Raw genomic sequence first — 10,154 nt, forward strand, 5'->3', positions numbered from 1 at the left:
GGATCTGATGCTCCTTATAGGCCCCAGGTATCACATAGCGTGCTTACAAACATACAAGCAAACACTCAGATACATTAACTTTTTGTTTAATTTATTGAGGGTGAGACAGTGCAGCTGGTAGAGGCACTTGCCAATAAATCTGATGACCTGGGTTCCATCCTCACGCTCCATCCACAGGCCCCACAGGTGGAAGGAGAAAACCAGCTGCAGGAAGCTGTGCAGCTGTGGGGTGTGTGTGTGTGTGTTCCTGCATATACACAAATAACTAAAAGAAAAAGAAGTGTGGAACAGCTGCCACACGCTGATTCCTCGACATTGCCAGACATTGCACACACACTTGTTAAGCTGACACACTCCCTCCAGCAGCAACAGAAGTGAGATGTCAGCATGGGAGACTACAAACAGCCGCCATTGGAGCAGCCCACCAGCCTGGCAGGGCCTGGGGCATCGTGACTGAGGGGCTTGCTGGCTCCCTTCTCTTTGAGGTTCAGACTAAATGTGGCAGAGAGAGAAGCCAGTACTGCTGATGCCCAGCTGTGCCCACTTCTGTCCATGCCAGATACATGTTCCCAGCTAGACCAGCCCTGCAGATGCCAGCATTCCCCACCTTGGCCGGTCTTGTTCTTGAAGTTTTTCCTGTACTGCTCACAGCCCTGGAGGACCTGGAGGCAGAGAGTAACTGAGGCACCTGGCCCAAGCAGACTGCCTTATGCTGCTGTCGGTTTCCACACCCACAGTGGGAGTGGTGGTCCACATAGGGCCAGTCTGAACGAAAGGGAGAGGCAAAGTAGTGGCTGTGGCTCCCTCATTGCTGAGCCCTCATCCAGTTCACAAATGCTGGGGACTCTGAACCCTGAGGGTCCGACAGCCGCAGCAGAAAGCCTTCCTTGAGGAGCTGCCGGGGGGGGGAGGGGGGGAACAGCTCTGTTTAGACCCCTTTGAGCAGCGGGTACCAGCGTTAAACCCGCTGCGAAGGGACAGATCATCTTGGGACCGAGTATGTGCCACCGGCTGTGTGCACTAGACTGACGTGCTGAGTCCACTGTAAATGGAAAGGCGTTTGTGTCTGTGTCACAGAGAGTGATGGGAACTGCCACCCCATAGTACCGACTCCTACACACTGGCACTGGGAAGGCTCCTCGGGGAGTGGTGGCCGGTCGCCTATACAGAGAGCACATGCTGGGTCAACTACTGGAGCAGAACAGTGAGATTTTCTATTAAGGAAGATATACAACTAAAAACCCATGAACTGCTCAGTTCTGGAATTTTCCGTTTTATATTTTCATCTGTGGTTGGCCATAGATAGCTAAAGTCATGAAAAGCAAAATCATAGATAAGGTATGTATAGGAGGAATCTCTCTCTCTCTCTCTCTCTCTCTCTCTCTCTCTCTCTCTCGTCTCTCTCTCTCACACACACACACACACAATTCTTGGCCTCCAAAGGCGCTTAGTGCAAATTATGCACACAAATAGTCAGATGCAGCTAAGCACGCAGCACTGAGGGGCAGCCCCCACTCGGATTCCGGCTGTAGTGCGGCAGATGGAGGTTATCAAGGGTTTTCTTGCCCGAACATTGCTCTTTACTCTTCCCACTAATTGTCAGCATCCTCGCGATGTGGAAACATGTAGGCTCCGCACTCCCTAGAAATCCTCGCTTCTACACTTTATGCCTTTTATTTGCCTCCTGAAGACAGTCTGGTTTGCCTTGTAGGAGGGTCATCTGGAATGCATCTTGAACCCCATCAGCAGCCTGAGTCTTCCTCACCCGCTTAGCTGAGCAGAAAGCGGCCTTCCCCACTCAGCCAGGAGGGGGCAGTGTCCACACTTACTCTGCATTCCTGTAGGTGTTGTGATAATTTCCACAGACTGGAATACTCCAATACCCCTCTTTTAAAATGGGGGACGGGGTGAATAAAACTAAATATGTAAGACCTCCCTGTGATTAGGTTGAGATATGTTCCATAAGTTCCTTTAATATTTAATTAAACAATAAGGCAAGCTCATATACTATATTTTGATTGACAGATGGTAATGGTGTTAAAAATCCAGAACGGAATATTCAAGGGAACGCTCATTCAAGAGGCATTTGCTGAGCCCCTATTCTATACCCATAATGTGTCAGGGAGCTGTAGTGTGTGGCGAGGGCAAACAGATGATAAATGATGCATTTACTAAATATGTCATTATGTCAGAAAACGAAGCAGGTTCAATCAGCTTCACATTTAAAAAAGAAAAATCATATGTATAGACTTTACTTGCCATTATCCCCTGGATGGTGCAATGTAACAAGTACTTTTCTAGCAATTACACTGCTCAGGATAGCAAGGAAGAACTGAGTGTGCAGGGGAAAGTGGCTCAGCCTCAGTGTCTGGGGTGGAGGAGAGAGGCCAGATGTGCAGTGGTCAGGGCCGGGTGTGGTGGCACACACTTTTAGTCTCGGCGCTCAGGAGGCAGAGGCAGGTCAGCCTGGTCTACATGCCGAGTGCCCTTCCAGGCAGAGCGTTAAGGTGAAAGTCTGTCTAATGAGGACTACTGAGACCTCAAGAACAATGGCAATGGGTTTTTGATCCTACTGCACGTACTGGCTTTGTGGGAGCCTAGGCAGTTTGGATGCTCACCTTACTAGACCTGGATGGAGGTGAGTGGTCCTTGGACTTCCCACAGGGCAGGGAACCCTGATTGTTCTTTGGGCTGACGAGGGAGGGGGACTTGGTTGAGGGAGTGGGAGGGAAATGGGAGGCGGTGGAGGGGAAGAGACAGAAATCTTTAATAAATAAATAAATAGAAAAAAAAGAAAGAAGTACGCAGCTGATAGATGAGGGCCAGCAGCCCAGCAGGCCTGGGGAAGCCGGACCAGCCCCCAGATGGCACACCGTCTTGTTTTTTCCCACTTCTCTGGCGGCTCTCACTCCTTTTGTTGTTTATTTTCTGAACACCCTAAATGCCCACTTAGATCTCGCTGCCTCTGCCTTGTCCTGTACTGTCTCAAAGCCAGGGTCCATGGACCCGCAGCCTTAGTCGTTTATAGGAAGAGCATCAACAGTCCCCGAGTTCTAGGGCAAGGCAGCCTTCGCAGGAGCTCAGAACCCGCAGGCACCTGTGCCTCTGTCCACACCCCACCCCCTGCCCCCTTTCCCCAGCTCTGTTCTCCCTAACACTTCTTCCTGGATCTGGTTAGGGCTAAGGATATGTCATCCCAAATCCGAGTGTGTGAGACCAGTGCTGCTCAAGACAGACTCCTTCCTGGAGAATGAAGATTTAAGGTCCTCTCGCAGAGGACCTGGGTTCGGTTCCCAACCTCACGTGACTCCTCAAGCTATCCGGAACTTCAGTTCCAGGAATCCGAAGTCCTCTTCTGACCTCTGTGGGCTCAGGCACAGACATACATACAAGCCAGACATTCGTACACATAAATCTTGATAATATTTTTGTTTGGTTTGAGACAGGGGTGTCTCTACACAGCACTAGCTGTCCTGGAACTCGCTCTGTAGACCAGGTTGGCTTTAAATTCAGAGATCTACCTGCCTCTGCCTCCTGAGTGCTGGCATTAAAGGTGTATACCCTCACCCCCGGCTTAAAGTTGTGTGTGTGTGTGTGTTTAAGACAGCAATACAAATTATTTTTTCTTGCTGGGTTTACAATGGTTTTCCCTGGGCCAATGGTGGTCTTCCCTGGGCCCTACTCACAGCTTTGTCCAAGCTGCGCCTGAACAAGGACAGAATAAAAATAGCTGTAGCTATCTAAGAGATAGACGGTCTGGCGGTGCTGTCAGGGATGAAGGGCTGCAGCCTGGGGCTGGGGGGTGTTATCACCCCATTGTCCTTGCAGCCTCCAGCAGTGGGCTCAGGCTACACAAGGCATCCAGGGGCCCAGAGTGCTGGGCATAATGTTTATGCATTTGGCTCTTTAAATGGGCATGGTAATGTGGTCAGGGAGACTTAAGTCCTATTTGTGCTCTCCCTGACCTGTGTCCCCAGGGGTCACAGGCATCACCCTCTGTGCTGTGGTTTCCTTTTCTGTGACTAGAGCCCCTCTGCGCAGAAAAGTTTCTCAGGGGGCCGGGGAGGACCACAGAAAAACCACAGCAGCCGCTCACATGCCAGCAGCTCACGTCACTGTGTGCCACCAAGCAAAAGCAAATGGCTTCCTTCTGCTTTCTCAACTGGAGGAAAGTGTGCTTACATACAGAGGAAGTTTCTGGAATTGGAGAGGACTCAGGACCAGTTGTGATGGTTAATCTTGGCTGTCAGCTGGATCTGAGATCAACTAAGATACCTCTGGGTGAGTCTGTGAGGAAAATTCCTGGGGAAGGATTAACTGAGGTGGGGGCACAGTGTGAGCAGAACCTTTTAAAGGTTGCTCAGATTTGAAGAAATACCAGGGAAATGCTGTGCTCTTTTGCCTACCCCCTGTCCTGCTTGCTGGTGAGTGCATCTACCCTGTTGCTGCCGCTGCTGCATTCCATCGCTGGCATCAGAGCCCAGTTTCTTTAGTTTCCTACATGCACTGAAGACCAGTGACTCTCCAGGAATCCTCCAGGCCTTCAGCACTGGAAAGGCATGGCTAAACTACCCAGCCTTGTGGACTGAGCCACTACCAAATTCTCAGCCTCTCCAGTGTGCGGGTAGCCATTGCTAGACTACACAGGCTGTATCATAGAATCCAGTCTGATAAAGGCCCTTTAGAATATGCATTCGACCTACTGCTTCTGTTCCTCTGGAGACCCTGACTGATACCCCTGGGTAGGGTAGGAAGGGGCCCAACCAGAGCAGCCCAATGTCTGCCAGCCTTCTTGTTGTATGGGAGGGGGAGGGTAAAATCTATAACTCCCTCCCTGGTGATCTTTCTTGCCGCCAGGGTATCCCTAGATAAAGGGAGTAGACTTGCTGCTGTGATGTGGGATTTCCCTCTATGCTGTGATTATTTAATGAATAAAGAAACTGCTTTGGACCTATAGCAGGGCAGAACTTAGGTAGGCAGGGAAGATGGAACTGAATGCTGGGAGAAAGGAGGGTGGGGTCAAAGAGAAGCCATGTAGCCCCACCAGAAATAGACGCTGGAACTTTTCCTGGTAAGTCACAGCCTCGTGGCGATATACGGATTAAAAGAAATGGGTTAAATTAATATCTAGAGTTAACCAATAAGAAGCTAGAGCTAATGGGCCAAGCAGTGGTTTAATTAATATAGTTTTCTGTGCAATTATTTCGAGTCTAGGCGGCCGGGACAAACAAGCGGCCTCCTTCCCACACAACTGAGGGGAAAGCTAGCAGGCAGAGAGCAGCAGCTTCCTTCTTCCGTATCCTTACATAAACTTCCATCAGGAGGCCTGGCCTAGATTAGAGGCGAGTCTTCCCACCTCAAGAGTCTGGATTAAAGGTGTGTTATCCCACCTCAAAGATCTGGATTGGAAGTGGATCTTCCCCTTTCAAATTAAGCAAAAACCTCTCACAGGTGTGCTCCAGTTCAGGGCTTTAATTAATTCAGATATAGTCAAGTTGATAACCAAGAATAACCTTTCAGGTATTGGTGACACACACCTTTAATCCCAGTACTTGGGAGGCATAGACAGGTGAATCTCTATGAGTTTGAGGCCGGCCTGTATACAACACGCCCCCCCCCCAAAAAAAAAGAATATGTCGTCTCAGCTGAGCGGTGGTGCACGACTTTAATCCCAGCACTTGGGAGGCAGAAGCAAGCAGATCTCTGAATTTGAGGCCAGCCTGGTCTACAGAATATGTTCCAGGACATCCAGGGCTACACAGAGAACCCGTCTCCAAAAAACAAAGAAAAGAGTACTTAAAGATGTCAGCCATATCTGTCTTGGCTCAAGCCCACAGTCTGTAGTCATCAGCATTGCCACTGTAAAAACAAAAACAAAAGGAGTAGCCATCGCCTCTGCCACCTCTCCCTCCACCCTGAAGGGTGAGAAGGTGGGTGGGTTAGAGGGGTTAGAGTGTGATTGCGGACCCACTGGGCTCCTAAAGGACTCCTCTCATTCCATGCTGCTCTTGACGGGTGTGCAGCTGGGGAACATTGCTGGGTCCTGAAGGAGGAAGAGGACAATCACACTTGCTTTTCAGGACGAACAGACTTGCTGACTTTTTAGACAGACAAATACATTAGAAGGTAGGAAGCGCCCTACAGGGTCCTAGGACTCTAGTGAGTGTAAAGGGATAATCTTTGTCCCACTTAGAAAATGTAAGTGGCAGTCAAAAGGAATGAGCAGCCATGGGTTGGCAGAAAATTATGAAAATGTCTATATTACTGAAAGTGGCCTACTGAATCAACAAACCCCACCAGAATTCCAGGGACATTTTTCACAGAGCTAGAAAAAAAAATCCTAAAATTTATATGGAAACACAAAAGACACCCAAATAGCCAAAGCCATGGAGGCTGAGTCCATATCTCTCACCCACCACAAAAAAAAAAAAAAATTAAAAATGGACCAGAGCCATTAATAAAGGCTTCAAGTGCCAAAACTTCTAGGAGAAAACATTTCAAGACAGGCAGGAACTTTCTGGAAGATCCCAGCAGCATGGGAACTGACTCCCAGAACTGGCAGGTGAGAGTACAGAGAACTTTCGTGCAGCTAAGGGAACAACTGCCTGAGCAAAGAGAAGCCTGCAGAGCCACAGGAAGCCTTCGGCGATTCTGCTTTACACAGAGGTGAGTTGCTAGAATATGTACAGAGCTTCAAAAACTAAACATCAGAAGAAAACCCAAATCATCCAGTCAGTATAGAATCTAATAACCTGAATAGACGATTCTCGAAAGAGAATCATAGACAGTGTCTTAGTTAGGGTTTTATTGCTGTGAAGAGACACCATGACCACAGCAACTCTTACAAAGGAAAACATTTAATTTGGGTGACTTACATTTTCAGATGTTTAGTCCATTGTCATCATGGTGCAATATTAGCATCCTACATCCCGTCTCATAGGCAACAGGAAGTGACTGACTCTACACTGCACAAAGCTTGAGAAGAGGAGGGGCCTGCCCCCACAGCGAGACACTCCCTCCAGCAAGGCCGTGGCTACTCTAACAAGGTCAGGTCTCCTCATATTGCTACTCTCTATGAGCTTATGGGGGCCAATTACATTCGAACTTCCACAGATGGTCAGTAAAGGTTCTGTAAGGTGCCCAACATCCTTAGCCATCAGGGAAATGCAGATAAAAATCAGAATGACTAGCATCAAGAAAACAAACGAGAGCTGGAGACGTAAATGTCTCAGGAGTTAAAGGCACTGGCTGCTCTTCCAGAAGACCTGCACCATTCCCGGCACACAGCTACTCACATACAAACATCTGTAAATCTAACTCCATTTTCTGGCCTCCGTGGACACCAGACACATGCAGTCAACACATACACACCATACACAACATCCAAACACATAAAATTTAAAAAAGAGAGAAAAGAAAAAGCGACAACAGCAAAAATAAAACTAATGTTGGCAAAGATGCAGAGAAAGAAGAGTTCTTATTGCTGGGGGAGTGTGAACATCACGGTACAAATCAATGTGGACATCTCTCAAAAAAACTAAAAAAATACTAGGTGGTGATGGCTCGTGTCTTTAATTCCAGCAGGTCCCAGGCAGAGGCAGGCGGATCTCAGAGTTCAAGGTCTGGTCTACAGAGGGAGTTACTACACAGAGAAACCCCGTATCAAAGAACTAAAATAAATAAATAAATACTAAAAATAGAATGACCTGGAACTGAAGAGATTGCTGAGTGATTCGAAGCACTTGCTGCTTTTGCAGAGGCCTCAACCTAGTTCCTAGCATCTGTAGTAAGTGGCTCACAACAGCCTGTAACTCCAGCTCCAATGGCTTCCCTTGGCACCTGACATGTGGTATACATTCACACAGACACACATATATAAGCATAAAAATAAATAAAAGAATGGCCATATCATCCTGCTATACTTCTCCTGGATATGCACCCAAAGGATGTTAAATCCTGACACAGAGAGGGCATGTTTATTTCTACAGTGTTCACCTCAGTCAGTATATGAAACTAACCAATATGTCCACTGAGATGACTAGATAAGAAAAAATAAGGAATTTTATTTAGCCACACAGAAAGATAAATAGAAAGAGAGTGGACAGAGCCAGAAGTTACTGTGTTAAACAAAATAAACCAGACTCAAACAGATACTGCATGATTTCTCTCATATGCAAGTCCTAGATTTTAACTTTTATATGTATGTATATGTGTGTGGTGGTGCGGGGGTATAGGACATAAAGCTGGAGAGGGCACCATGAGAAAATGGCTCCAACAGGCTCATATATTTGAATGCTTAGTCACCAGAGAGTAGAAATATGTGGGAAAGATTAGGAGCTGTGACCTTGTTGGAGGTGGTATGTCTCAACGGATGGGTTTTGAGCTTTCAAAAGCCCACATCAGGTCCAGTCTTTTTCTCTTCCTCCTCCTCCTCCTCCTCTCTCTCTCTCTCTCTCTCTCTCTCTCTCTCTCTCTAACTCTGTCTCTCTCTGTCTTTCTCTCTCCCTCCATGTCTCTCTCTCCCTTCCATCTCTCTCCCTCCCTCCCTCCATCTCTCTCTGTCTCTCTCTCTCCCTGCTGCTTGCTTTCCTCTCTCTCTTTCTCTCTCTCTCTCTCTCCCTCCGTGTCTCTCTCTCCCCTCCTCCATCTCTCTGTCTCTCTCTCTGTCTCTCTCTCTCTGTCTCTCTGTTGCTCGCAGATCAGGTTGTAAAGCTCTCAATTACTGCTCCAGTGCCACACTTGCCTGCTTCCTTCCATGGTGGTCATGGACTAACCCTCTGAAACTGTAAGCCAGCCCCCAATTAAATGCTCTCTTTTACAGGAGTTGCCTTGCTTGCTCATGGTGGCTCCTCACAGTAGCAACAGAATAGTAACTAAGACAATGACATTGGGGGAATCTGGGTAAAGGACACACAAACTCCTATGAGCTGATTTTGCAGCTTGCTAAGAGTCTACAGTCATTTTTGGGTAGAATGACTTTTCAGGGGGTGGAAAGATTGCTCGGTGGTTAAGAGGGCTTACTGCTTATCCTGGTTAGGTGGTTAAGAGGGCTTACTGCTTATCCTGGTTAGTATTGTCACCTTGCACAAACAAGAGGCACCTGGAAGAGAGAACCTCAGCTGAGGATTTGTCCCCATCAGCGTGGCCTGGGGCATTTCTATGGGACATTTTCTTGATTAACGATTGTGGGAGGGCTCCACCCACTGTGTGCAGACGGTCCTGGATTACATAAGAAAGGTCACTGAGTGATTTACGGAGAGCAAGCCAATAAGGGGATTCCTCCACGGTCTCTGCTTCAGTTTCTGCCTCTCCGTTCTCTAGGTGCCTGCATCGAGTCCTGTGGTGGCTTCTTTGATGATAAACTGTAAGTTGTAAACCAAATAAACTTTTCCTCTACTAAGTCATAGCATTTATCAGAAGGCAGACTAGAACGCAGTTCTTGCGGAGGACCCAGCACCAGCATCTGTCACACCCCAGTAACTCCAGCTGCAGGGATCTGATATCTCTGTCCTCTGGGGGCACCTGCGCTCACATGCACCCCCATATATATAATTAAAAATAAAAATCTTTTTTTTTTTATTTTTTGAGACAGGGTTTCTCTGTAGCTTTGGAACCTGTCCTGGAACTAGTTCTTGTAGACCAGGCTGGCCTCGAACTCACAGAGATTCTCCTGCTTCAGCCTCCCGAGTGCTGGAATTAAAGGTGTGTGCCACCACTGCCTGGCGAAAAATAAAAAATCTTTTAAAAACTTTTTTATTAAATATTTTTCATACAATATACTTTGATCATGTTTCCACCCCGCAGTTCTCCCAGATCCTCCCCACCTCCCACACATAAAAGCATAAAAATGAAAATAAAAGTAAACAAACTGGTAAGACAAAAAAAAATGTCCAAACAGAACAAAATGTGACAAAACATCTACAAAAATGCCATTGAGTTCATTTCGAGTTTGTCAGCTACTCTTGGGCACGGGGCTTGCCCTGAGATATGGCGATATACCCAGTGAGGCTCCATTGGAGAAAACTGATGTTTTTCCTTTGCTAGAAGATATCAGTTGCATTAAGTTTCTTGATGAGGTGGGGAGCCTGTATCCACTTCCTCCATCTGTCTTGACCCTCTGTGGGCCTTGTGCATGTTGCTACAGTCTCTGTGAG

The sequence above is a fragment of the Alexandromys fortis genome, unplaced genomic scaffold (assembly GCF_014885135.2).
Source record: "Alexandromys fortis isolate MF-2015 unplaced genomic scaffold, M_Fortis_MF-2015_v1.1 scaffold_29, whole genome shotgun sequence".
NCBI classification, from domain to species: Eukaryota; Metazoa; Chordata; class Mammalia; order Rodentia; family Cricetidae; genus Alexandromys; species Alexandromys fortis.